Source organism: Canis lupus, chromosome 34 (assembly GCF_003254725.2).
Source record: "Canis lupus dingo isolate Sandy chromosome 34, ASM325472v2, whole genome shotgun sequence".
In the NCBI taxonomy this organism is placed as follows: Eukaryota; Metazoa; Chordata; class Mammalia; order Carnivora; family Canidae; genus Canis; species Canis lupus.
In genome coordinates this window covers 18,980,726-19,007,186 of record NC_064276.1, presented here as the reverse complement: position 1 = coordinate 19,007,186, position 26,461 = coordinate 18,980,726, and the positions used below count along the sequence as shown (strand labels likewise).

At 41.5% G+C, this 26,461-nt stretch overlaps 1 protein-coding gene and 1 long non-coding RNA gene across 9 annotated transcripts in view; one reads left to right on the top strand and one right to left on the bottom strand.

Moving 5' to 3' along the window:
• The first annotated feature begins 1 nt into the window (after position 1).
• The window catches only part of DGKG (diacylglycerol kinase gamma), a 205,367-nt gene continuing 178,907 nt past the window's right edge, over positions 2-26,461 (top strand). For 5 of the 6 annotated variants that reach the window (XR_007408100.1, XR_007408101.1, XR_004811855.2 and 2 more), the window contains exon 1: positions 2-241. The gene's annotated coding sequence lies outside the window, so the exon portion shown is untranslated. Of the gene's footprint in view, positions 242-1,879; positions 2,154-26,461 lie in introns of all 6 variants that reach the window. The other variant, XR_007408099.1, reaches the window with a different exon arrangement.
• The window catches only part of LOC118353250 (uncharacterized), a 40,921-nt gene continuing 15,971 nt past the window's right edge, over positions 1,512-26,461 (bottom strand). The window contains exons 3-5 of one of the 3 annotated variants that reach the window (XR_007408103.1): positions 5,395-5,484; positions 4,644-4,723; positions 1,512-2,120 (exon numbers count right to left, since the gene is read on the bottom strand). This is a non-coding gene — a long non-coding RNA (uncharacterized LOC118353250). The remainder of the gene's footprint in view (positions 2,121-4,643; positions 4,724-5,394; positions 5,485-26,461) is intronic. The other 2 variants (XR_004811857.2, XR_004811856.2) reach the window with 2 other exon arrangements.

Below are 26,461 nucleotides of genomic sequence, written 5' to 3'. Positions count from 1 at the left end.
CCGCGGCTACGCGGGCGGGCGCAGGACCCCGGCGCTGCCCGTCCCGGCGGGGTCCCCCGAGCTCCGCGGCGCCCGCTCGGGCTGCCCCCCTCCTGGAGAGGGCTGCCCCGGCGGGAGGGCGCGCAGACCACAGCCTCGGTGCCCCTCTGTGTCTCGGTTCCTCTTTCCTCCCCAAGTAAGGGAATAAGCCCCGAGGAAGGAGCGCCCCGGGGAACCGCGCAACCAAGTGTTGCAGGGCGAGGTAAGACGGCGGGCGGCGCGGCGGAGGGGGCGCGGGCTGGCGGGCGCGGGCGGCCGCGACTCAGACCCGGAGGGCACGGCGGGAGCCGGTCGCGCGGCCCGGGAGGGGACCCACCCTGCTGGGGCCACCTGCCGCAAAGCCCCGGGGGACGGGATGCCCCGCTGGCAGGCTGAGGGCGCGGGAGTCGCGCGGGGGGCGGGGGCATCGGCTCCCTCTTGGACTGGGAAGCTCTTCCACACCCCAAAGGTGTGCGGGCGGGAGGCAGCCGGGTTCGGGGCGCTTGGCGCCAGCCCCTGGCCCGATTCTGCTTCTGGACGTACCTGGCTCCCTCGGTGGCCGGCTCGCGCGCCAGGGTGCCCAGGGGCGGCGGAGAGCGCGGACACTTCCCCTAACATCTGGCCGCCAAAGCCTCTGACCGTCCCGCGGGTTCCAGGACTTCGGGACAGTCCGCAGAGCCGCTGGGCTGGGGGCGCTCGAGGGGACGCCGGGGAGAACAAGACACCTTGACAGACACCAGCGAGGGAGGGCGACGAGGGCCGGGAGAGTACACAGAGCCGGCCTGTTTAGTGACCCGACACCCAGCATGTGCGTGTGCGTGTGTGTGCGTGCGCCTTGCAGGGCGCGCAGCGAGGATCACCTGTGGGGCGTCCCCGAACTCCACCAGCCCACCTGACCCTGCACATGCTGACGTTTTCTTCCTCCGGGTGGGTGGACTAGGATTTTCGGAGGGGGGCCGCGGAGTTCCGGAAAGCCCTACAGGTGACTGATGCGCCGCCCCCACCCTCGCCATCACTGCAGTGGAAAGCCGGGGACGGGAGCGAGGAGGCGGCTCCAGATGTGAGCGATCCAGCTGCGGAGCTCTGAGTGCCCCCCGCCTCCCCCACCCCGCGCCCCGGGGCCGAGGGGCTGCGGCGGCGGCGGTGGTCCCGGGGCTGCGCCGCAGTGGCGCGGGAGAGCGGAGAACCCGCCGCCCAGGCCCGCTCCTCTGGCTTCATTAGCATACGATGACCTCGCTGTCCCGGGAGGGCCCGGAGGCACCGTTTGTCATTCTTTGATTTCGGGGTCTGGGGGGTACCCGCTTTGGGTCTGGAGGTGTGGACTGGGGCGCGGCGGGGGGCTACTCACTGGTGAGGGCAGTGGTCAGAACACAGGGCTGGGAACTGGCCCTCAGCCTGGGGGGGTGGGGTGTCGGGGAGGATGAACCCATGATTTCGGTGCTTTGTGTAAAATACAGCCCCGAGAACCACTTGCTGAAGCACAGGGCACCCTCACTGACAGTGAAGGACGTTAGCTCGCAAGGGTAGTTGTCATCACAGTTTGGTCACGTACACACGCACACACCCTTACCTTATGATTCTGATTCCAGCGATGTGTCCTAATTAATGTGGGAAGGAACTTTGTCGTGTTAAGAAGGGCTGTATTGGCCAGAGATTCCGTTCTGAATATAAATTATACTCATTAAATAAAGCAGGTGCAACTAAGCCAACATCCCTGTCGTACCCCTGGTCCAAGTCTTCTCTTTAACAGTCACCCTTACTGTTTCCGGGTAGCACTGTAGGCATTATCGCGGGTATTCTTCTTGGAGGGGTCTGGGCATGGGGTGCAAATAGATGAGTCTTTCTCATCTTACAATTTTAGTTCAGTGTTTGATTCAGATCAATCAAGACATGGGAAGAAAATGATAAATATCAGAGCATCTTGGGATCGAGACTTGCAGAGATAGGAGAAACTACCAAGGACACCAGTTGGGACTCCCCCTACAGCTTTCCACAGAGCGCTTTCAACAAGTGGCACCCGGAGGTCCCAGCTGTGCACACTGAAGCAGTAGCTCTTCCTTTTCCTGCTGTTCCCTGGGGGAAGAGGCTGCCCCCAGCTCCTGCTTTGGAAGGGAAGGGAGAAGAGAAGAGTACAGGTTTGTTGTGGTAAAATTCTTTTTTTAAAAAAAAAAATCTTATTGTATTACATCATTGCATATACCTTTTTAGTGTGAAAGTAATTGGTGTTGAATGGCAAATATTTGGGAAGTTGGAAAGTGTACAGAGAATCAAACTACCCACAATTCCATCACCCAGTTTCCATACTGTTACTATAGTGGCATATTTCTTTTCTATCCATTTTTTATGCCTTGAAATCATATAATCTATAGGAAGCCTACATTGATTATCAACTAAATATACATTTTAGATGATAAATATTTTATATTCATTGTGTCATTTAATCCTCAGAAAACTCTCTGAGACAGGTATTATAATCAACCCCACAGAATTCAGGTGACTTGCCAACGCCACAGAGCTGGTAAGTGGCAGACCCAGGATTTAAACCCAAGCTGTCTGAGTCCTGAGTGGTTGCCTAGCCTCTGTAACTATTGCTTCTCTGCCCCCCACACACGTCCCCTCAATTAGTGTTGTAGCAGAAGTCCTTCATGAACATCATTTTCATGGCTGTATAATAATAACTATTAATAATATACTATTAGTCATTTAGCAACTACAAATAACTCTGTACAACATCCCTGTTGCATACATTTCCAAATACTTTCTTTGGATCGATTCCCAGAAGCAGAACCACTGGGCCAAAGGGCATGAATGTTCCAAGACTCCGAGGTATAGGACAAGCTGATTTTTGAAAAGGCTCCACCAATTTAAACTTCCATCCATCAGAGGCAACTCTCTCACAGTCAAAGCAGATGACCTCTAGAGACTGGAATAGACCAGGGCCTCGTGTGACCAAACCACACCACCCGAGCATACTCCTGGCCTCCTGGGAGAAGGAATCACACATATCATCATCCAGCTTTATACACACACCCGTGATTATGGAAACCATACAGTATAAAGTAAAGTTGGACCTGCTTTATATGGTGAGCAACTGTCAGTTGCAAAATTCTCTGGCTAGATGTCACATACTAGCTTTGGGCAAATCAAACATTGTGTAAAATACACGAATGTGCAGAGGATCCCACTTCAGCGTATAAGTAATTAGAACAATCCTTACTCCTGTTAATGTGCATCACTGTCATAGCCAGATGGATTCAGCCTCCAACCAATCCATAACAGCGTCTTCACGTACTGGCCGTATCACAGAGCCGTTTGTTTATACCAAGTAAAAGAATTCCACAACAAAACCATAGTGGGAGTTGATGTCACCTTATATGTAACAGAATTCATCTGCCTCCCCATGCCCTACCAAATCAGTTATGGTTAGTGACTACTAATAAAGTGATAAAAAAAAAATAAGGTTATATACATCATCCCCCAAAAATGCCCTCAGGTGAAGAAGATGTGGCTGCAGAAGAGAAATGAAATTAGACAATTCAAAAAGACAAAAAAGGGAAATGTTCGAAAGCAACAAATTGGCCCTAGCTACAAGTTTTCTCTAAGCCCATGTTTGCCCCATAGCCACCTCTGCCACCAGCACTGGGTCTCATAGTCCTGGAATAGAATCTTTGTTGTAATTTTTTTTTTTTATGATAGTCATACAGAGAGAGAGAGGCAGAGACACAGGCAGAGGGAGAAGCAGGCTCCCGTGCACAGGGAGCCCGACGTGGGATTCGATCCCGGGTCTCCAGGATCACGCCCTGGGCCAAAGGCAGGCGCCAAACCGCTGCGCCACCCAGGGATCCCCTCTTTGTTGTAAATTGAATAAGTATTAATTGAGTCCCTTCTGTGAAATCTATTTATTCAAGACTCTGCTCAGATCTTAAATCATCCTTCTGGAAAGCCCTTCCTGACTGCTCATCTGGGTTAGAGACCTCGCTGTGCTTCACCTATAGCACCTGTGCACACACTTACCTCACTATGGTGAGATCACTTCTCTGCATATCCCCTACTAAACTGTGAGCTCATTGAAGGTACAGCTCTCCCCATACCCACAGTACCTGAGATAGAACTTATGCACCATAGACAAATGTGGTGGAGGAACATATAAGAGAATTTTCCAGGTCCTGTACATAAATGCTTTATGTGCATTTCTCTTTCCATGCATCTTTATTTACTCAGACTAGGCAGTCTCAGAAATGTACCAGGAAACTATCTAGAACGGTGCTATTTCCACATGGGACTATTTCCATTTTCATCTAATTCATTAAAATGAAATAAAACTTAAAATTCCATTCTCTAGTCACGTCAGTAACATTTGTAGTACTTAAATGCCACACACAGCTTCTGGCTACCTCATTAGAAAATGCACACATAGAACATTTCCATCGAGGCAGAAAGTTGATACCCACAATGCTGGTTTGGATTGTGAGCTTGGCGGAGGCAGGCAATGTGAATCTACCATATTCTCTGCAACCAGCACAGTACCTGGCCTGGAGGAGGATGGGAGCAGGGAAAAAGAAAGGCGAGGGATGCTGGAAGTACATGGAGCAATAATATTAGGTACGCTATTGATTGGCACCTACTTTGTGCTCTGCATTGTGCTATATTTTGTACGTGCGTTGTCTCACTTGATCTTCACATCACGATGAGCCTGGCATTCACCCTGTTGTACAGACAGGAAAACTGAGTCTCAGGAAGGCTATGTTAAGTGCTCATGAAGCTAGTAGGAGAGGCCGAGTTTTAACTCAGAGTCCTGTGTTTTCAGAGTCTGTTCTCTTAGGCCTTTTTCTTTACCGCCTCACTACATGTCGTATGTAGTTATTATAGATGTGAACTGCCATCAGCTTGACTTCCCGGGGAGCCAAAGAAAGGGTATTTTTGAAGGCTTCCCAAGGGAAATAATTGGTATAATTTGCAAATGTTAATGGCATTTCAAGAGTGCAAATTTTTCCTGGGAGCCCAAGAGGCCTTGTCTCTGGATGAGTGACAAGGGAGAAAGGAACCTGCCCATAGTGTGGTTGGACCAGAGGGCCAAAACTGAGGAGAGCAGACCAGCCAGCCACCACCACCCATGCTTCTCTTCAGGGAGGCCTGTCACCAGCTCTGAGGGAAATACTGGCTTGGCTAGGACCTCACAGCGGATTCATGGCACAACCCGGCTCCTGCCTCGCTAGCCAGGACCCTTTCCACTGCTCCACCCTCCCTCTAGGTTGTTGGCTTCAGTGTCTTCAGTATGATTATCCTTCTCACTCCAGTTTTCCCTGTCTTTGTTCTTAAAGAATACAACACAAAATTTCAAGGGAGGCTTAATTAGTACCAGATAGAGATTATTACCTCCTTCATTTTACCTTCGTATTTCTGTTAAAACTCTGTAAGGCTGAATTGGGAATCTGTACCAGGCATACCTGTTGAGCTTCATACCAACTGAAAAAGAAAAACAAAACAAAACAAAACAAAATTCTCTTAAACCTACTCTTGAAGTGTATCAGCTGCCCCACACCCCCATGCTTGTACAGATGCTGCCTGAGACCTGAAGATAGAGCCCCTGCATTTATTACTCATTTTATCTTGTTCAATTTAGTCTTTTTTGCCAACTTGCCCAAATATTTTTAGCTTTGATTCTGTTATCCAATGTATTTACTGTCCCTTCCAGCTGGCTTCCTGTCATCCCCAAATCTGATGAGCATGACCTCTTCAACTCAGTCATCAATAAAAATGACGAGCATTACAGGATTCTGAGGCATGCCACGATTTGCTCCCTAAAGATAGATGTTAATTCGATAAGTAAACAGTACTCTTTCAGAAAACTTATTCAACTTTTAATACTATTACCCAGCCCATATTTCTTCATCTTTTTCAAAAGGTTATCAGATGAATGTTATCTAAAGTTTTGATAAAGTCCAGATACTCTTTATCGCTGGTATTTCCCTGATCTGTCTGCCAATAATGTTGTCAAGTTATTTTGTTAGTGTGACATAAGCAACTTTCAGTTAACCCTTGTTGGTTCTTAGAGTTCACAGCTTCAGTCCTGAAATCTCATTCTACATCCTATTCCAGAATGTTCCCTGGGATTAACATCGGCCCCTCAAGTTAAGAAATGTTCATATATTATTTTTCCCATTAAAAAAAAAATAGAACTGTCTTTGCCCTGGAGGTGATGATGTTGGTGGTAGTGATGGTGGTAGGAATGTAGTGGTTTGTGGTGATGATGGTGGTGGTGGTAGTGGCTAACTTAATCTGTTCAGAATCATAGACTAAGGAGGGTGGTCCAGTGATATCAGTTGCATGATGCCACTTTTAGACCCTGGGATATTATTCAGTTAGGCCAAAAAGACTTGGATTGGTTTGAGGTAGATCTAAGAGTCTCTAGCATTATAGAAAATGAAATCAAGGGAAGAACCTGGAAAGTACCTGATCCCAGACTTCTTTAAGAAAGTGGGGAATACTCCTCCATCTAAAGATGAAGTGTTCTGCATGGGTTAGGAACTGAGGTCTCCCACTCTTACCCAGGGCATAACTCCTTTACTTCATTTTCATTTCTAAAGAAACATGGCCTTTATTTTTTTTTTTTTATAGAAATGTCCACTTTCCTCTTGGAATTAACCTCTGAAGTCATTGATGCCTCAGTGAAAATTAAAGATTCTTTCCTGGCATTGTGATTTAAAAGGAGAAAGTAGGGATGCCAGGGTGGCTCAGTGGTTGAGCCTTTGGCTTGGTTGTGATCCCAGGGTCCTGGGACTGAGTCCTGCATTGGGCTCCCCGCAGGGAGCCTGCTTCTCCCTCTGCCTATGTCTCTGCCTCTTTCTGTGTGTCTCTCATGAATAAATAAATAAAATCTTTTAAAAAATGAAAGGAGAAAGTAAGAGAGCTTAACGGCTCTCATTTTCCAAGTGGGAAATGGAGCCAAGAGGTCTTCAAGGCGGGATGGGGGCACAGACAGCAAAGGTTCATGTAAGAAAAGATTTTTTTTAGATAATAAAAATCAGGGTAATAATAACTGTCCTTTGCATGTAAACCACACTTAGAAGATAACAATGTGCTCATATTCATGAGCTCGCCTGATTCCGATCACAAGTGTGGGAGAGTCAGCACAGGCATCCCCAGCCTTATTTCAGTAGTGTGACTTCACCATAGAAGAGGCCACGGGGGTCTAGAAGAGTCTGCTATGGCAAGGAAAGGGATGACAGGTAAAATTCAGTGGCACACAGCTACCAACACTCCCCAGACCCACTTGCCCACTCACCATTTGGACCCACCACACTTTTCTGGGTGGTCTGCATGGTGAGTTCCCTCCTCCCTTAAGGCACAAACAGTGTTTCATCCAAACAGAAACCAAGTTTTCACTTCCCTGGTGGCTGATCTGATGTGAAAGTTCCAAGTAGCCAGAGGTCAGCAAGGCCACTTTGACCCTTAGATGCTGAAATGCTTGAAATGTTTGGCCCAAATGCTTTCATTCCCTGCTGTATTTCTCCACTTCTCTGCTCTGGGACAGTGGCCGACAGCACTTTACCAACTGCCCCAGTGCCCCTGCCTTTCATTTAAAGTAGAGCTAGACAAAGCTGTTTCAGTCTCTGAGAGGGCCAGAGGATTCCTTCCAGAATCCTTGAGGTCCATGCAAAGTGGGGCGGGTGTTCTAATCCAGTTTCCCACCCTTCTCAACCCAAAGTCTCATCAACAAGTATGTCCATGATCCCCAGAATCCGATCCCGGGATACCCACTGGTGGAAGTTGGTCCCCTCCTTTTTCTCATGCATGGACGTCCAGCAGCCTTCAGCTGATCACAAACTTGTCTTGCTCAACCATTAGGAAGCTGGTAGTTATATGTTCCTATAGCAGGATAAATTCCCTCTTTGCCCCAAAGCTTCCACTGTTCCTAATCTGTAAATTATGCAAATCATGGTAAATGCATTCCTGAGGAGATTCACCCAATCATTTGACTAACATTAAATCAGCAAATATATACTGAACTAGCGAATATATACTGTGCTAGGCATAGGAGCAGTTTCTGGGGATAGGACCCACTGGGTTTCCAGGAGCGAGGTGGAGCAGAGCCAGAAACAGATATCAGGTAGCATTATCTTTAGATGAGATTTGGAGGAGTGTTACCTCCCTAGCCTAGGTATTAGATCAAGGAGGTCAGGCATTACTTACTCCCTGGAGTAAACGAACTTCAGCTGAAATTTGAAAGATGGGTAGAAGTGAAGAAGTGAATGTGGATAATACATTCTGAGTGTGGGTAATAGAGGAAACAGTGTCAGCAAAGGCTCAGAGGCAGTTCTTGTCTACAGTTCAGTGTTGCTGGAGCAAAAACTGATTTGAGAAGTAATGGGAGATGAGCCTGGAAATGTGGGCGGGAGGGTCTTGTCTGTCAAATAAAAGCCTGTGGATCTTTTCTTGTAGACAGTGGAGGGCCACTGGGAAATTTTAAGTGGGAACTGACATGGCCAGATTTTAACATTAGAGAAATTCTTCCAGCTGCAGTGTTGGGAGGGGAAAAGACAGGAAGCACGAGCCTCCCAATGGGCTTCCATGAGAATTTACATAATATGAGGACATAATATGAGGACATAATATGGAGGGACAGAATCAGGAAAGAACTTGTAATTAAGTGAATACAATACAATAACTTGTAATTAAGTGAATGTGAGTGTAGTGAGGGAGGCGGATGAACCAATGGTAGCTGCCAGGCTTCCACCTCGTGTACCTGGAAGGGTAGTGGTTCCCAAGGAGCAAGAGTAGGGTTAAATAATGAGTCAGATCAGGGCATGTTACATTTGAAGTGTCAGAGATCCAGATGGAGATATGGTTGACAGATGAGCTCTGTGGCTGGAAACCCAGATTAGGGAATCATCACTCTTAAGTGGTAGGTGAAACCACAAAAGCTGATGAGATCATGGGAGTTGATTTTCATTTATCTTGATATATGTATTGCTGGTATCTGAAAGATCCATGTCAAGGATATCCATGCCTCTTTAATAAGGGAAGGAAATTTCTCACAGCATTGAGAGTCTGGGCTTGATAGGCAAGCTGTGCCAGTAGCCATTCGCTGACTTAGTTAGACCTTCCATGTCAGTTTTGCCAGGTGAATGGTCAAGCATGGATTTTTCTTTTTTCCTGAAACACTTACCTTCCTCTTCCACATTTGAGCTTCATAAATTTGTAATCAAGGTTCTTTTTTCTAGATCAGTGGTTCTCAACTCTGGTTGAACATTAAATGCTCTCCTGGAGAGCACTGCAGAACTATCAATTCTGGGTTCCACTCCTGGAGATGCTAATTTAATTGGTCTGGGGTCAGGGCCTGGGGCTGAGAATTCTTTTAAGGATCCTCAAGTGACACTTGTGTTCAACAGAGTTACGAACCATTGTTAAACAAGAAGTTCTCTCAGCGATTCCTCTATAGGGTTTCTAATTCCTTAGCTTCTCTGGTAAATCTCCTATGAGTGCATTACATTTTCTCTAAAAACCCACGTTAGCATGTCAGAACCTACAGTGGACATCGAACTTACAGTGGACACTGCACTCCAGTCATGATCTTGTCTGCACATCATCCCTGTCTTTGCATCCAATAGTTATTTCTCCCTCATGCCTTGTCAAATATCCTGTCTCTGAGTTGCATAACTAATACACCTGTCAAAAAGACTTAAGAATTACCTGCTATGACTTCTGAGTGAACCTTGATTAGTTCCAGGGAATCATTGCTTTCTCTTCCAAGTGTTCACAAGGCAGCATTCAACCTAACAGTTCTTACATTTTTATTTTTGCCTGGAGACTTTCTCGTTAGAGATTCTGATTCAGAGATGTGCAATGATAGCCCAGAATCAGCATTTTTCACCAGCACTCAAAGTGATTCTGGTGCATGTATACTACCTTTAAGAAATACTGCCTTAAAATGGGAAATGAAGAATACACATTTAACTCATACCTACTCCTCTAATTTTTTATTGAAATGATTGGATTAATATGTAAATATTTGAGTATAGGGGGATCCCTGGGTGGCTCAGTGGTATAGCGCCTGCCTTCGGCCCAGGGTGTGATCCTGGGGTCCTGGGATTGAGTTCCCCATTGGGCTCCCTGCATGGAGCCTGCTTCTCCCTCTGCCTGTGTCTCTGCCTCCCTCTCTCTATCTCTCATGAATAAATAAACATAATCTTTAAAAAAATATTTGAGTATATTATAGTACTGACAGCCAGAAAAGGATACCAATGTAATCCACATGTCAGAAATTTTGACAACAGTCCATGATAAAGAGTATACGTGAGTGAAACAAAGGAAAGCTCAACTAACCCATAAGTCACCAGAGTGGAATGGAAAGTTGGCCTGCAGTTGAAAAGGAAGGAACTCCCAAAAGAATTTCACTAGGAACTCTAAGGGTAAAGTGTCAGGGGCTACAAAAAAAAAAAACAAAAAACGGGAGAAAATTTTTTGCAAATTGTATGTCTGAAAGTGGGTTGATATTCAGAATATATAGAGAACTTCCCAAACTCAACAATAACAAAAACAATCCAATTTAAAAATGGGCAAAAGATTTGAAAAACATTTCTCCAAAGAATATGTACAAATGGCCAATAAGTACATGAAAAAATGCCCAACATCACTAATCATTAGGGAAATGCAAATCAAAACCACAATGAGATATACTGGCTTCATATCCATTAGGATAGCTATTATCAAAACGAAACAAAACAAAACAAATGTTGTCAAGGATGTAAGAAATTGGAACCCTCTTGCACTGTTGTTAAGAATATAAAATGGTACAACCACTATGGGAACAATATGGTGATTCCTCAAAAAACTAAAGATAATACCACATGAGCCATCAATTCCACTTCTGGATATATACACAAAAGAGTTGAAAGCAAGGACACAAAGTGATATTCATACACCTAAATTTATAGCAGCATTATTCACAATGGCCAAAAGTTAGAAGTAACCGAGTATCTATCGATGAACAAAGGGATAAATAAAATATTATATAGACCTACAATGGAATGTTATTCAACCTTAAAAAGGAATGAAATTCTGATACATGCTACAACATGGTTGAACTTTGATGACATTATGCTAAATGAAATAAACCAGTCACGAAAAGACAAATACTATGGTTCCACTCCTAGGAAGTATTTAGTATAGTCAAACTCAGAGACTGAAGGTAGAATGGAAGGGGAGAATTAGATCTTTTCATTTAATAATACAGAGTTTTAGTTTTGTAAGATGAAAAACATTTTGTGAATGGATGGTGGTGGTAGTTGTACAAAAGTGTAAAGGTACTTAATGCCACTCAACTGTATCTTTAAAAATGGTTAAATGACAAATTTTATGTCATGTACATTTTACCACCACAAACATAAATTGTATATTATGTGTATTTTACCACCATTTAAAAATGTATATGTATAATATTATAATATGTATTTCAATATATTTTATATATTATATGTGTTACATATATACATAAATACTGTGTGTGTTGGGGAAGGCAGGGGACTATAGCTGTGCTAGGCATGTTGGTGATGGGAAACACCACCTCAGCAATTCAATCATGTTAGTGCTTCCTCAGACACAGATTGGGCAGCACACATATTGGTGGGCCACTCGTAATCAACACATGGTCAAAGCTCATGGAAACAGTACTTAACAGTTCAGAAGAAGGGAGATATCTAAGAACATTAATTTCTCTATAAAATAGACATTCTTAAAAAAAAAGAAGAAAACTTTTTAAAAAAAGTTCCAAGTTCTATTTACAGAGATTCAAAAGAATGTAACAGGAACTATCAAAAGAAACCAATCTGAGATTTAAAAACTTTCCCTCCTTTAAAATGAAAAATATTGGGATCCCTGGGTGGCGCAGTGGTTTGGCGCCTGCCTTTGGCCCAGGGCGCGATCCTGGAGACCCGGCATCGAATCCCACGTCGGGCTCCCAGTGCATGAAGCCTGCTTCTCCCTCTGCCTGTGTCTCTGCCCCTCTCTCTCTCTCTGTGTGACTATCATAAATAAATAAAAATTAAAAAATGAAAAATATTTTGTGGAATTAAAATTATGTAATGGAAGCATGAACATTAGAACAATGAAACACTGCAGAATTCTCATGGTTCTGATAGAAAACACATAAAAGCAAACCAAAAGGGGCTTCTGGGTGGCTCAGTCAGTTAAACAGCTGACTCTTGGTTTTGGCTCAAGGGCATGGGCTGGACCAGAGCCATGCTCAGCAAGGAGTCTGCTTCTCTCCCTCTCTCTCTCTGTCCCTCCCCCACTCACATGCACTCTCTCTCTAAGTAAATAAATAATCTTAAAAAAAAAAAACTAATGAGAGAAAAAAGTGGAAGCTGTAATTCAACACATTAAATATTAAAATACAGAATTTTTAAAGAGGAGTATAAAAGTATAGGGAAATATTTTTATGATTTCAATTCAAAATATTCATTGTGGGGCACGTGGGTGGCTCAATGATTAAGTGTCTGCCTTTGGCTCAGGTCGTGATCCCAGAGTCCTGGGATCCGTCCTGCATCAGGCTACCCAAAGGAAGCCTGCTTCTCCCTCTGCCTATATCTCTGCCTCTCTCTGTGTGTCTCTCATGAATGAATAAATAAAATCTTAAAGATATATTCTGGTGGAAGTTGCTAATTTATAAGATTTAGAAGAATCTATTGGTATGCAATTAGGAAAAAAAATAGCATTTTTAATAAGCATGTGTCAGACATTTTGTAGCACTAAATGTCAGAAGGAAGTTGTGGCTATACAGTTTTGAGGCAATAAGATTGTGACCCAGAACTGTATTCAGTAGTATGTGAGGGGAAAAGAAGATATTGTCAGACAAAAGAAGTACACAGAAAGTTGACCCCACCAAAATCTTTTAGTGGAAAAAGTATTTATTCAAAATATTCTGATCAACAGGGAAATTAATGTATATTAAAATTGGGGGGGCAGCCTGGTGGCTCAGCAGTTTAGCGCCACCTTCAGCCCAGGGCAAGATCCTGGAGACCCAGGATAGAGCCCCAGGTCGGGCTCCCTGCATGGAGCCTGTTTCTCCCTCTGCCTGTGTCTCTGCCTCTCTCTCTCTCTCTCTCTCTCTCTCTGTGTCTCTCATGAATAAATAAATAAAATCTTTAAAAAAAAATTGGGCGATGGAGATGATGTGATATAAAAGATAGGAGGTAAACAATGAAATTAGAGCAGATTTAATGTTTAAACTTTATTAATATGGTTATGAAACAATGCAAGTGCCAAAAATTATTATTAATTGAAAAGATAAAAAACTAAATGATAATAACTTGGGTCTAAAAACTCAGATTACTCCAGAAAACAAAATGCTTCAAGTACTAAAGCTCTCATTTTGTGTGAGATACTGAATACTAAATACATTTTTAAATAAGAGAGAGAGTAGATTAATATAAGACTGGAAATGCCATGTTTAACTTCAAAATTAGGAAAGATTTGGAGTGATATAGCCAAAATTAACTAATAAGGAAAATAGCAAGGGAACATAAAAAAAGAAAGTATAAAATAAGACGATAGAAGTGAGGTCAAACATGTTATCACATTAAGTGTGAATGGCTTAATTGTTTCTATTAAAAGACAAAGAGACATGGATCAGGCAAATACTCATTCTAAATATATGGCTGTTTAAAACAAAGTAGGACAGAAAGGAGAGAAAACAGGAAATAGTATAAATATATCAGGAAAATGCAAACCAAAGAAAGAAAGCAAAATTAATATTAGACAAAGTAGAATGGCGCTTTATTGCTAAAAGATATAATCCAGTAGAAGGCATAACATCCATGAATATTTTTATTCGAAATAATATAAATATTAACATATATAAAATAAAATTGGCAAAACAATCACAGTAGGAAACAACATATTTCTATCAATCTTCAATATATTGAATGACAAAAACAAATGAGTATGTAAAGAATTTTAAGGATATAAAGAATTTGATGCAATGGATATACACTGGATATCACATTCAAGAATGAAAGAGCATATATATCCATTAAAACATTTATGAAATATTGAGAAATTCTGATCATTTTGTAAAGTCTTGTGGTACATTCCAAAAAGTAGAAATTATTCTGGCACCAAGAGGAAAATAAAATTCAAGTACAATTACTCTAGGATAATATAATCTAGAAACTTGATGTAGCCTAGGACCCATGCACATCCACCTGCCACTGTTAATTCAGCATTCAGTGAGAACAAGACTCAAGACCTGTTATTTGGGCAGCACAGGTGGCTCAGCGGTTTAGTGCCGCCTTCAGCCCAGGGCCTGATCCTGGAGACCCAGGATTGAGTCCCACGTCGGGCTCCCTGCATGGAGCCTGCTTCTCCCTTTGCCTGTGATTCTGCCTCTCTCACTCTGTGTATCTCATGAATAAATAAATAAAATCTTAAAAAAAAAAAGACCTGTTATTTGACAAGTATCAAATCTGTAGAATGCTTCCCTTCTCTAAGAATGAGTAAAGACTAAAACAGATAGGAACTAAGGAAAACACAAGATGAGGGAGCAGAGAATAGCATACAGAATGAAAATAAATGAGCTTCTCCAGCTGGACCTAACATATATTTTAGGAGACTGGAATGCTCTTAAGAGGGCAGGAAACCATGGCCTTCACAAATCAGAAGAGAATGAGAGCAGGCAGAGATGAAAACTAAATATGTTATGCAAAGATGCAAATGAGATGTGGCAGGATTGCAAGGAAACTAAAACACAACAGAATTCAAATCTATTAGGTGCAACTAATGAGCAGAGTTTGTTTTATAGAAAATCAAGTACGTGGTGAAAGCAATGTTATAAAAGACAGGATTAGTAATGAAGCCAAAAAGATATGTCTAAATCATTGTTGTGGATCCAGTTTTAAAATTATATGCAGGGGGCACCTGGCTGGCTCAGTTGGTAGAGCACGTGACTTTTGATCTCAGGGTCATGAGTTTAAGCCCCAACATTGGTTGGGGAGCCTACTTAAAATTTTAAAACATGTTTTAATTAAAAAGATTGTATGCAAAAGTAAAATATATTCAAAGAAAAGATATGCATTGTTATAAAAACTTATGAAAAAGCAAGTTGGGATTTAAAGCCCCAGATTACATTTTTAAAAGCCTGAAAAAGCTGGTGTTTGTCTGGAGAATATGGGAAAGGATGGGACAGCAAAAATAAAATGTTCTGAATTCCTTGGTTCAATTATGAGCGAGTCATTCTGTTCTTGACTTTTAATTTTAGAAAATAATAGTTATAGAATTTTTTCCCCACTAATCCATCTTCCAAACCTAGGGGTCTAAGAAAACATATTTCATATGAAACAAAACAGAAAATAAAGGAGATGGCGAGGAAGCATTAAAAAAAAATTGAAAGGACCGTGAAACTGATGAGCTCAAATACCTCAGTTGCAACAGCTCACATTAATGAATTAAGTGACATGTTTTTTAATAAAGGTCTTCATCTTATATCAGAAAATAAAATTCAACCATATGTTGTTTATCATATTCATCCTTGAAGCAAAATGATGTGCAAAGATTAAAGTGCTGAGAAAAGGGGTGCCTGGGTGGCTTAGGCTGTTGGTCTGCCTTCATTTCAGGTTATGATTCCTGAGTCCTGGGATCAAGCCTCACATTGGGCTTCCTGTTCCGTGGGTAGTCTGCTTCTCCCTACCCCTCCGCTCCTCCCCCAGCTCATGCTTGCACGCTTTCTCTCTCTCTACTAAATGAATAAATAAATAATCCTTAAAAAAATAAAACACTGAGTCCAAGTATAGCAGGCTGATGCAGCAAACACTAAAGCAGAAGTCATGACGTTGATATAAGACAAAATGCAGCTTAAGACCAGCATCATTGAACAAGGCAAAACTAATGTTGCACCCAAAACACAGTAGTGGGTGAAAGATTTTAAAATGCCACTCTGGGGCTTTCATATACCAAGTAAACAAACAAGAAATAATATAATACAGGAATTATGTATTATAATAAAGATTGGCTATTATGCAGCATTGCATAATATCCAAATTATAGAGAATGAATTTTGTTTTCATTTTCAGGGTTCAGAGAACATTTACAAATATTAATGATTAGGCTACAAATAAAACCTTAGGAAGTTCCTCAAAGCAGAAATACTAAAGGTCACAGTCTCTGAATATTAGAAATGAGTAATAAGAAATAAACAACAATATGGGGGATGAGTCATAAGTTACAGTTCATTTATATAATAAATATGTATAAAATGTACTATGTAGCCATGGAAAACAATATTGTATGTAAGAGAATGTTTAATAACACCAAATGATAGTCACCATATGCTGTTACATAGAAGTCAAAAAGAGATAAAAAGGAGTTCAAAACAAAAGAAAAAAGAAAAATACATGCATCTATTCATGGAAAATTCTAGAAAGAATTTACAACAACATTTAATTGTGACTGTAGTTGGTAGTGGCATCATATATGATTTTTATTTTAAAATCATTTTAAAATGTGATTTGGATTCTTGGCTAAGATTAATATTATGCTCACCCTGTTTAGTAGAATCAAATGCTTTCACTTTTTTTGCTAATGAAAATAAGATAAGCTTATATCTAGAACTTTGGCTTTTTGTTGCTGCTGCTGCTGTTCTCCAAAATTCCTCAAAAATCAATAAAAGTGGTTCAATAACCAGTGGAAGTTCTCTTTGTCAAACTTGTTTCCAGGTGATAAACCAAACTGTTCTTTGCTCTTCTTACTCTGAAACTAACCGGCCCACTTGCCAAACTTTTTAGGGCAAATATAGTTGTTGTTTTGTACTAGTATTTTCGGATCGTTCTGAGCTATTTTTCATGATGTAATTCATATAGGCTCATGCCATCTTCCTCTGTATTCGTGTGCCCTTGCCTTTATTTGTAAATATCCTTTTTAGATATGAAACATGCATTAGTCTTGAAGCTCCCCGCCCTTTTTATGAATCTTTCCTTTTTCCTCTGGTATCTGCCTAACTCTAGAGTCCTTGGCTATTTTTTACAACCAGATTTCTCCTTGACGATCATGACCTCTGAGTTGGAGTGAATTCTTTCTCTCAAGATGTCTCTTATGTCTGCTTCACTTAGCAAGGTAGTTTCTGGAGGAAGAAGGTCAAAGGTAAATAATACCAATTACCACACCTGTTGAACATGGAGAATGACATTTCCATTGAAAAATGAGGAAGGGACGCCTGGGAGGCTCAGCAGTTGAGCGTCTGCCTTCGACTCAGGGTGTAATCCTGGAGCTCCGGGATCGAGTCCCACAGTGGGCTCCTGCAGAGATCCTGCTTCTCCCTCAGGCTATGTCTCTGCTTCTCTCTCTGTGTATGTCTCGAATGAATGAATGAATGAATGAATGAATGAATGAATGAATAAGTATTAAAAAAAAGAAAGAAAAAGTGAGGAAAATCTGTTAGAATAAGGTCCAGAGGACTTTATTAGATTAAGTTTGTTTATTCCATATCAACAAGGGAAATAAAAACACTAGTCAGATTCTCTACTTTTAGCCAAATGAGGCCTTCTGGACACATTCAGCCAGTACAAATTCCCTTGTACTTTTTCTGTTCCAGCTTCCCTTGTGCCAGACCAGTAGTGGCTAGGAACGCACCCCTCCATTTCCTTCTTGTGGCCAAAGTGGCCTGTAGAAAATCCTCACAATGATATAGTACATGTTCCCCATCCTTTTTTGCTCAGTCACGAATATTCTAGGTGCTCTATCTTCAGAGACCCGAATCCCTATTATAAGCCAATTTTGGATCCAAAGCCACATGGCCATATAGACATGTGAGTCCATACATAAAGTTTCTATTACTCTTTGTAGCCACATATACATGCATTGTATATGTGTGTGTGATGTGTCACCAGGCACCTGCTCTCTTATGTTTGTCTTTGTTTTACCAGTAGTACTAAAATTCAGAAATATTCATGGCAGTTTCCCAGCACTTTGATCCTCTTCCCCATCAGCGTCTGGGGAAATACATACCCCCCATGCTCAAGAGGTACAAGCCTCTCATTACTATACCTGAATTTCCCCTTTCGGGATATGGTGAATTGTGGCTCAGAAAGCAATAGCTATTGTGAACACTGTTTGCTTCGTTTTTGTCCCAGAATCCCAACTGAAAGAGTCAGTGACAACACCAACCCTATACCCAAGTTTTTCATGGTCTTGCCCTAAACTAGTGGGAGATCATGGCCTTGAAAGCCTAGAAGAGGAATTGAACACCAGCTGATAGTCAATAAAAGACAAGTATTGATTCCTTAGAAAGAAAGTAAGTGAAACTGGTGGGTTTTGTAGGGTAAAGTCCTCATGCATAGAGAGGACTAAAATTCTAGAGACCAGAGGCAGAAGCTGGAGCCAATGACTGAGAAATTGGGGGTACTATCTGGCACAAGAAAGGGACATTGCTGAGAGATAATATAAAACAATTGCTAGACTGTTTCTGACTTGGTATTGAGATTGGGGGGAGGAAGAAGGAGGTCGAAGGTAAATAATACTGATTTTCAAGCCCTGAATGTGGAAAATGACATTTCCATTGAAAAAGTGAGGAAAATCTGTGTTATTTCACTTTGGAGGTGGAGGTAGGAGGAAGATAAGTTTGAGAGTAGATCTATTTATATATTTAAAAGTCACACCTAGGAAATGGTTGGAGGACTGAATAAATGCATGTGATTTCACCAGCAGCAGGATGTCTTTCTGACCAAACTAAGCTCAGTATGTTATTTCACGCTCTGTTCAAAACAATGTCAGTCAATCAAATCAAATTATTTTTTTTTCTTTCTTCTTCTTCTTTAGTGGGAGCTGATTTCTGCGGCTATTTTTGTCTAGTTGAAAGTGATTCACCCAGGGAGGCCTCGCCAATTGAATGATAATTTATTAAATACATTCAGCCAAAGGACTAACTCTGTTCTCTTTCCAACCCCCCCAGTGTCCTAATCTAGCTCATGTATCCAGCCACTCTTAACCACTGCAAGCAGAAGTTGCCACAAAGTTCCCGTATAATAGTTTTCTGCTTTATTCGTTGTTTCTGGGGTGATGGTAAAAATTACCCTGTTTCATCTTTTAAAACTGCTGGCTCTGAAACACATAGTCTTTCCTTTCCATCCCTAAATTCATACCTTCTCTCATATTAAACCCCTTTCTCCATTATATGAGGGCCCTCATCAAGGTATCAGGGAATGTTGGCACAGTTACCTGCATTCAACAAAGAAGGAAAGGCAGTTGGCCTTTATTGAGCCCTATGTGCCAGACACTATGCTAGGAAATCTGCACTCATGATATTTAATCCTACTCTGTAAGGTGATACCACTATTCCCATTTTCCAGCTGGGAAAACTTGGGCTCGGAGAGATTAAGTAAGAATAACTGATGTGCTCAACACCATAGATCTAAGAAATGTCTGTCACAGGTGAGATGCAAACTTGGGTTTGTTGGACTCCAGAGTGATACTCTTTTCTGTTTTGACAGATGTAGATTTCCATACATAGGATTACTGTTAGTATGTTGTTCTCCTCATCAGAAACCAGTAGTGTGAAGAAGCAGTGGAGGAGAAGCCCTATACAGCACAGAGGCCCCAGGGCCCTGGCCGTTTGAATCTCACCCACTACCAACCTGTCCAAACCCATGAATGAATAGGAGTTTGGAAGATTTGGGGGAAATGAAATGGCATACTCCTAATTAGTTTGAACTGAGGAATCCATTAACTGTAATTTTTATTGAAATTCAAAATATAAGACATAATCTCATAGCATAGGGGTGCCTGAGTGACTCAGTTGGTTAAGCATTAATTCTTGATCTCAGCTCAGATCTTGATCTCATGGTCATGATTTGAGCCTTGGGTTGGGCTCCATGCTGGGTGTGGAGCCTACTTAAAAAAAATAATCTCAGTAGTATGAAGAAACTCCTAAATTAGACTGGGTTTAGGAGTCTTGAGGTTTTGATATCATCTGTTCCTCTCCCCAAGGTAAGGATGTTGGAAACACTTCGTAAGTGAATCTTTCCTTCCATCCTTTCTTCTCAGTCAACCACATGAGCATCCTCGTGCACTAAGCTCTTCTATCTCTGAACTCCACAGCTTTGAACTCACACAGCTAAGCTTTTATGGTGACTTTGTGGCATCCCCCTTGGACTGTCAGTTCGCTTAGGACGAGATCATTTCTTGTTCCTAATCATCCATGAAACCCTCAAAGCTCCTAGCAGAGTATTTTACTAAGGGATGGATGAATGTACAAGTTTAATTGCCTTTTGAACATCATTATTTTAACTAAAGGTTATAGAGAAGATAAATAGAATAGGATTTCAAGTTGCAAAACAATCACTATGATATACAGAATAACAGTTCTGGTATAGGAGAACTTCAGGGGTAGTATACATTTATGCATAGTTTACAAACACTGAAATTCACACATATGCATAGAATACTAGTAAAGTACAAAAAAAAAATGTGGTGTACCTTGTTCATACTATAAATGCCCACACATACACATCCATATGTACTATGAATACCTTCAAGTACTTCTACCTTCAAGTCAGTATTCTTCAATCTCTAACCAATGCAGGTAAACTTTGAGAAGATTGATTTGGTTTGTGCCACAAAAAAAGAGAAAGAAGGAGACCAAAATGGTGGGAAAAAGAAGAATCTCCTTTATATTTAAAAATTTAGATAAAAATAACCTATCTCCCTTTTTAAAAGAATTAACACATTACAGATAATGAAAACAATTTCTAATTTCCATGTGTTCCTTGGGGGTATTAATTATGATGTTTTATGTGAATCCTTTCACGTATCTTTTTTTTGAGGTTACATATGTACATTTTCTAGCCTAATTGGCTATTGCTTGTGTAAAGGAAAGCAATTCATTTTTTCATATTGATTTTATATGCAGCCACTTTGTTGAAATTCCTTAGTCATTTATTTCATGCTCTTAGTTTTTCTAAGTATGCTATCATATCATTTAAAAATTGTGACAGCTAAAAAATGTTTTTAAAAATTGTGACAGCTTCATTTTTTTCTATTCTAATATGTCCACCTCTTATTGCTTCTTATTTAATTGCATTGGTTAGGAGCTCTGGTAGTATGGTGAATAGTAGACATCATAATATGCTTCCTTATCTTGTCCTAGATTTTAATGGCAGTGCTTGTGTGTGAAGTTTGCTGTGGGGTTTTGGTAGATAGCTATTGTAAGGTACATGCAGGGTGTTTCATTTCCCTTCTAGTGAGCTTAGAAATATGTTTGCTTTTTCATCATATTTGGGTCTTGAATTTTATTAAAAATTTTTTGAACTTATTGAGGTGTCATGAATTTCTTTTATTCTGTTAATATAGTGAATTATATAAGTTTTATAATTTTGTTCCATCCTTGATTTCCTAGAATAAACTCTATGTATTGTCCTTTTATACTATACCAAATTTAGAGGGTTTATGGGGGGGGGTTGCTTAATTTAGTAAGGAGATTGGTCTATAATTTATTTTTGTTTGTGCTCTCCTTACTCCATTTTTGTAACCGGGTTATACTGGCCTGATAAAATAAACTGTAACTTAACATCTTTTTCTGTGCTCTGGAAAAACTTATATAAGAGAATTATCTGTTCCTTGATGATTCTTAGAACTTGCCTAGACCAGGAGGGTGGGGCAAGTAGAGTTTTGAATATCGATCCAGTTTCATCTGTCATTATTGGACTAGTCAGGCTTTTATACTTCTTGAGTCACTTTTGAAAATTTATATTTTCTCAAAATGTTGTCATCTGATTTTTCCGATGTAATGCTATAAAATTGATTATCTTATTTTTTCATCATTTAATAAAATCTCTTGCATTTGTAGTTATGCCTCATTTTTCATTCCTAATATTGCTGGTTTTCCTCCTCCCCCTCCTTTCCCCTCTCTTTTCCTTCCTCCTCCTCTATCTCTCTACCCCAAAGAAATGTCTATTTAACTGATTTTTTTTTCCCAAAACAATCAAAAGAGCATTTACTCTTGTTTACTAACCATCCAGGTGTTTTGTTTTGGGTGCTAGCTCATCACTTTGGGCCTTTATCTTTAGTACTGCCTCCTTAGTTTTGTTTTTTTTTTTTTTTAATTTATTTATGATAGTCACAGAGAGAGAGAGAGAGAGAGAGAGAGAGAGGCAGAGACACAGGCAGAGGGAGAAGCAGGCTCCATGCACCGGGAGCCTGATGTGGGATTCGATCGCGGGTCTCCAGGATCGCGCCCTGGGCCAAAGGCAGGCGCCAAACCGCTGTGCCACCCAGAGATCCCTGACTCCTTAGTTTTATTTAGATTTCTCTTCTTCCTTTTTCTGGCTTCTTGAGTTGAGGTTTAGTTCATTTTTTCCCCCATCTTTCTTGATTCCTAAGAAATTCATTTAAGGCTATACAGCATGTCCTTTAAGCATTGTTATAACCAAATTGTACATTTCCTAAATTGATATGTAATGCTTCCATGTTTTCATTTTCTTTTTTTTTTTTTAAGAATTTTTTTCTTATTTATTTATTCATGAGTGACACACAGAGAGAGGCTGAGACCTAGGCAGAGGGACAACCAAGCTCCCTCTGGAGAGCCCCATGGGGGATGGGGGGCAACCTGATCCCAGGACCTCAGGATCATGCCCTGAGCCAAAGGCAGATGCTCAATCACTGAGCCACCCAGGTGCCCCTTCATTTTCTTTTTAAACAAGTATTTAAGAATATGTGGGTTTTTCCCCCCCTTAATTTGCATATTGTTGCAGATCCGGTTTCCTGGGGAGTGGCTTCTGAGATGGGGTTGGCTGCGGAGGAGGGTTCTTAGTTTTAAAGAGAGTGCTCTTGGGATCATAACTTGTGGAAGGGAAGGGACAGAGCAGGATTTGGCAAAGTGAGAAGTTGGACTGGGATGGCCCTGCTGAGTTGTTTTCAGTTGGCTGAGAGGACTGAGCCTTTATAAGCAGGTCCCCTCCCTCCACCTTGTATCATTCAGGAATTGTTCCTGGGTTACTCAGAGAGGGGGGAGGCCTGACCTTGAGCAAGGCAGCTCTTTCCAGCTAAGGCAATTCCTAAAAAGGGTTGACAGCCAAGAGCTGTCTGCCAGCAGCACTCCCAAGCAGCTAGGGGAATAAATCCTTCTTTCCAAAAGGAGGTCTGGTTGGCATAGTTCAGCACCTGGTACAAATATAGTTTTAATAGTTTAACTGACTTCTGATTGTTGATGTTTAATCTGTATGAGACATTTCTCCATGGATTTTTTTTAACTAAGTATCACCAACTTCAGAGTATTTACTTAGAAGCATGTAACCAAAATGTATTTAGCAATCCCATACTGTGTGACATTTAAATTATTTGGAATTTCTGCTCTTATGAACAGTGCTGCCACAAATGTCCTTAGAGTTGAAATCTTGTAGCGGTAGTGATAGTAATTGCAGGCATAGTGCTGTTATTGTTGGGCAGACAGAGGTAGGGCCTCTCCAAAATGGCTAAGGCTAATAGGTGGGGTCACCCTTCCCCCAGATGTCACCCCGGATAAGTTCCTAAAACATCAAGTCTCAAACAACTCGCAACCTACCGAGACCTGCCTAAAAGAACACCAGAATCAGCCAAAAACAAGAACAGGCACCCTGCCTCACCTTATCACATAAAACCACATGTTCCTAACCACCCCATTTTTCTTTCTTAACTTGCACAGGCATAAAAAACACACACCCTTCCCCTCCTGGGCGCGAATTCCTGGACTCGGGCCTCCTCTCCGAGTCACGAGTCACGGAACCTTGCCCGGGTGTGCTCCCCATTAAAGCACTCTCGAATCTACCGCCTGGCTCTGCTGTCTTTAATTTTCTCTGCTGATCATTAAAAGAAAACCTAACAGTTATTATTATTGTCTTTAGTTAATTTCTAAAGATAAACATACAGAAGTAAAATCCCATGGAAATGAACATTGTGAGGCTATTGGTATAGCGTGCTGTTTTGGCTAGCATACTTCCATACCAGCAGTACTGGAGAGTTTCCATTCTCTTGCTTTCTTACCAGTAAGGATATTATGTATTTTGAAATTGTTAACAATTTGATAATGTAACAGTAGTATCTTACTATTGTGTCTACCAATGAAGTATGATTTAAATGAACATAAAAACAAATGAAAAACGAAAAAAATAAAAATAAAAACAAATGACATTTCCCAGGCTACAATGAGAGCACCAGGTACTGTGTGTCAAAAGCAAAGAGTTGATGTCTACCATTTCTGGAAGGAAAATGGAGTTACTGTTAGAAGGAACCTTAATATTACTATTCCACTCTCTGCAATTATCAGTTGAGGAAATTGAGGTCTAAAGAGTAGATGTTACCTGTTCAGAGTCACCAGCTACTAAATGTCAGAACCAACATTAGACCGAAGGGCTCCAGGCCATGTCATTCCAACTTCTCCTGATTTGCTTGAGAAATGAATGTATCTTTCTTCCCGGTTTCCAAAACTCCATTAAACTGTGGTGTTTCTGAAACTGGAATTCATGAGCCTCCTATGAAATGTTTTAGATTTTGTGTTTTATTCCAATAAAACTTTTATTTTACTTTATTTATTTTTATTTTTTTTAGAGAGGGAGAGGGAGAATCTTAAGCAGGCTCCATGCTCAGCATGCAGCCCAATGCAGGGCTCTATCTCATGACCCTGTGATCATGACCTGAGCTGAAATCAAAAGTCAGATGCTTAACTGACGGAGCCACCCAGGTGCCCTCAAATAAGACTGTTTTAAAATTGTTATAAATGTATTCGTATTTTCCTGATGACTGTCTTACACTGTGTACTGCTGTGTGATTTCAGTGCTACATGGCCTAGGGCCAGCTACTCAACCCTTGTGGTTCAGTTTCCTCATCTTTAAAATGGGCAAAATATTTGTATCTACCTCATACAGGTGTTATGACTAGTCAGCCAGATAATTCATATAAATTAATTAGGACAGTCTGGCATGTTGTAAACATTATTATTAATGAGATATTTTCCAGACTGGTGCCTACACATCTCTGGGGTGAAGAGGGCCATCCAGGGACTTGTCGTCTGAAGTCAGAATGAGGTGTAAGCACCCCTGGGTGCCGTTGTCCATGGTACTTGATTATAATCGCATGATTACTCATAAGGACATTGTTATTCCATGAAGTTGGTGGAGGACGAGACACCTGAGAGCTCAGAGCCTTTTATAAGCTAAGTTCTGGGCTCCTCAGATGAGCCAGTGAGTCGATCCTCGGGCAGTTTACAATCTGGAAGTGGTATTAATGATCTTCCGAGATGTGAAAACCAGGATGGATGCTGGAAGAAGTAGGGGCTTTGTGTTCAGGCTGACTTGGGTTTGAATGATGGCTCAGCTGCCTGCAGGAGGTGTGATGCTAGGTATGATGGCATAATAATTCTTACTTTGAAAGATTTTTCTGAGGACTCTGTTCATGCAGAACAGGCAGTAGATTCTCAATAAATGGTAGCTGTTGTTTAGGTTGTTATGGGAAACAGAGAGTGGAAGGAAAGCAAAAGAAAGGAGAATTAGAGACTGGGAGGCAGAGGGCAGCAGATGAAGGGAGAGGGGAGAGAAGAGGAGAGAGAATGCTCACGGGACAGCTCGCCACAAGTTCCTCCTGGTGTGCGGGGCCTCTCCAAGCTAAACGTGATTTCACACGCTGTTCAAAATGTGAATGTCGTCTCTTTGGTGTGGTTTTGTGGTGGTGTTGTTAACACACGCACCATCCCAAGCACGTCCCACACCATGGTGTGTTTTTGCAGTGTTCTCTTTTCCTAGACCTGCCAAGCCCCGTACTCGTGCCTTGCCGTGTCCCTTCCCTGACAGTTCCATTTCTGAGCTGTGGTGAGAATGGACTTGTCACTTTCTTACTCCTTCAGGCTTTTCTGTTTGTTGGGTTTTGCCCTCCACTTTAAGGTAGGAAACTCCTGTCATCTGTGCCCTCTTCAGATGATACATGTGGCACAAAATGTCATGGGAGGAATTTGAAACACAGATCCAGATTGTAAAGAAGGGAAAATTCTGCAGGGAATATAAATCATAACATGAGAATTTTAGTAACTAGGCAGGATAACAGGCATCTGGCAGTCATGGGGCTCTGGCTTCCCCATAATGTTTTCCTGCCTCAGGAAAGTGGAACTGAGAAATCTGGAATCTGTCTGCTTTAGGGCCCCCTTAAGGAGAAGGAATCACTCCAAGTATTCCAAGCTTCTCTTCTTAGTCCCGTCTATTGCATTAAGGTAAAGCAGTGGTTACAAAACACTGGCATGAGATCAGAGTCTCCAGAGCTCTGTAAAACAAAGATTGCCCATCCTAAATTTCTGTAGGTCTATGGTATGTTCCAAGAATTTGCTTTTCTTACATGTTCCCGGCAATGCCAGGAACTGCTGGTGTGAGGACCATACTTTAAGGACCACTGTTAGGAAATTTTACTTGCTAAAGCTCTCCTAAACATTGTACAAATC